Genomic DNA, 2500 nt, shown 5'->3' with positions numbered 1-2500 from the left:
TCTCCCGAAAGTAGGTAGCGCTTGTCTCACCGTCTCTCCTCTCCGTACATCACACAGACTGACCGGACTGCTCTCGCACTCTGTGCCGCGTCTCTCGGTGCGATAGCGCTCGCGCGTCTTATGCCGAGGCGCCCTTGCCCGCACACATAACGGTATTACGGAGAAATATACGGCGCGTCGTCGTCCGGCGGAGAGAGCATTCGTAATCCTTTACCTCTTTACGGAGAAGGGTTTTGAATCGCGAGCCGACCGCGTGTCCGAGTCCACGAAATTTTCGTAAAGCGAAAAAAGGGGACCGGCGCGCCGCGTCGTGTACTCGTCGAATCGATTCCGCCCGAATTTCGTATATAAAAGAGAAAGGGAGAGCCGAGAATCTCGAACCCCGCGATATATCGTCTCCATTACCACCAACGAGTGTGTGTGCGGTTAGCGCCCCGGCGATTTGCCTTCTCGCGTATTTCGTGTGCTGCCGCTGCTGCTCTCTCGTTCGACGCTCTCTCTCTCTCCCTCTTATAATATATATTATAGAGGAGAGACGACGATGAGCGACGCGGAGGAGGCAAACGGCTACGAAAACTCACTATGCGACGACCTCAGAGCAGGCGAGATTACCCGCTGAATTTAAGCATATTATTAAGCGGAGGAAAAGAAACTAACCAGGATTTCCTTAGTAGCGGCGAGCGAACAGGAAAGAGCCCAGCACCGAATCCCGCGGTTCCGCCGCAGGGAAATGTGGTGTTTGGGAGGATCCGCTTATCCCGAGGTGCCGCGTCGCGTCCAAGTCCATCTTGAATGGGGCCACTTACCCGTAGAGGGTGCCAGGCCCGTAGCGACCGGTGCGCGCCTCGGGAGGATCTCTCCTTAGAGTCGGGTTGCTTGAGAGTGCAGCTCTAAGTGGGTGGTAAACTCCATCTAAGGCTAAATACGACCACGAGACCGATAGCGAACAAGTACCGTGAGGGAAAGTTGAAAAGAACTTTGAAGAGAGAGTTCAAGAGTACGTGAAACCGTTCAGGGGTAAACCTAAGAAACCCAAAAGATCGAACGGGGAGATTCATCGTCAGCGGCGCTGGCTTCGCGTCGGTCGGCGATGTCCCGCGGAGTCCTTGCGGCTCGCGCGCGGGCACGCTACCGTGCGCCGATGTCCGGCGCTCGTCGTCGTGCACTTCTCCCCAAGTAGAACGTCGCGACCCGCTGGGTGTCGGTCTACGGCCCGGGTGCGGTGTCTGTCGCGTCGCCGGTAAAACGGCACGCGACAAACCCTCGGTCGCCCGGCCGGCTGCTCGGCGGTACGCGCAAGGTATCAGGCCGCACTATTCACGGTGCGTCGAGACCGTCGCAAGCGCGCGCCACGGTACTCGGAGGTTACGGACTTCGCGCCGTCCCCGGTCCTGGCCCGCTGTTGGTTACAGTACGGTACACCTTCGACAGGCCTGCGAACGTCTCCCGCGGTCTCGCGGGAGACCGATACCGGTCGGCGACGCTACTGCTTTGGGTACTCTTAGGACCCGTCTTGAAACACGGACCAAGGAGTCTAACATGTACGCGAGTCATTGGGACTTGTCGCGAGACCTAAAGGCGTAATGAAAGTGAAGGTCGGCCCTGGCCGTCGACCTAGGGAGGATGGGCCGCGTCGCGATGCGGCCTCGCACTCCCGGGGCGTCTCGTTCTCATCGCGAGAAGAGGCGCACCCAGAGCGTACACGTTGGGACCCGAAAGATGGTGAACTATGCCTGGTCAGGACGAAGTCAGGGGAAACCCTGATGGAGGTCCGTAGCGATTCTGACGTGCAAATCGATCGTCGGAACTGGGTATAGGGGCGAAAGACTAATCGAACCATCTAGTAGCTGGTTCCCTCCGAAGTTTCCCTCAGGATAGCTGGCACTCGGCCGTTCCGCACGGAACGCGCGCGAGTCTCATCTGGTAAAGCGAATGATTAGAGGCCTTGGGGCCGAAACGACCTCAACCTATTCTCAAACTTTAAATGGGTGAGATCTCTGGCTTTCTTGAATTATGAAGCCACGAGCATCTTCGGATCAGAGTGCCAAGTGGGCCATTTTTGGTAAGCAGAACTGGCGCTGTGGGATGAACCAAACGCAGAGTTAAGGCGCCCAACTCGACGCTCATGGGACACCATGAAAGGCGTTGGTTGCTTAAGACAGCAGGACGGTGGCCATGGAAGTCGGAATCCGCTAAGGAGTGTGTAACAACTCACCTGCCGAAGCAACTAGCCCTGAAAATGGATGGCGCTGAAGCGTCGAGCCTATACTCTGCCGTCAGCGGCAAGTGGGGCGGCAACCGGGAGCGGGCGTTAGTCTTCTCTCGCGTCGTCACGAAGCCCTGACGAGTAGGAGGGTCGCGACGGTGAGCGCAGAAGGGTCTGGGCGCGAGCCTGCCTGGAGCCGCCGTCGGTGCAGATCTTGGTGGTAGTAGCAAATACTCCAGCGAGGCCCTGGAGGACTGACGTGGAGAAGGGTTTCGTGTGAACAGCCGTTGCACA

At 58.0% G+C, this 2500-nt stretch overlaps 1 pseudogene; it reads left to right on the top strand.

Annotated features, from left to right (window-relative positions):
- Positions 1-588: 588 nt before the first annotated feature.
- The window catches only part of LOC114934155 (large subunit ribosomal RNA), a 4832-nt pseudogene continuing 2920 nt past the window's right edge, over positions 589-2500 (top strand).

This window comes from Nylanderia fulva, unplaced genomic scaffold (genome assembly GCF_048542155.1).
Source record: "Nylanderia fulva isolate GAGA-0341 unplaced genomic scaffold, ASM4854215v1 Scaffold624, whole genome shotgun sequence".
Taxonomy (NCBI): domain Eukaryota; kingdom Metazoa; phylum Arthropoda; class Insecta; order Hymenoptera; family Formicidae; genus Nylanderia; species Nylanderia fulva.
The sequence above is the reverse complement of the archived record's forward strand: the minus strand, read 5'-3'. Positions and strand labels throughout refer to the sequence as shown.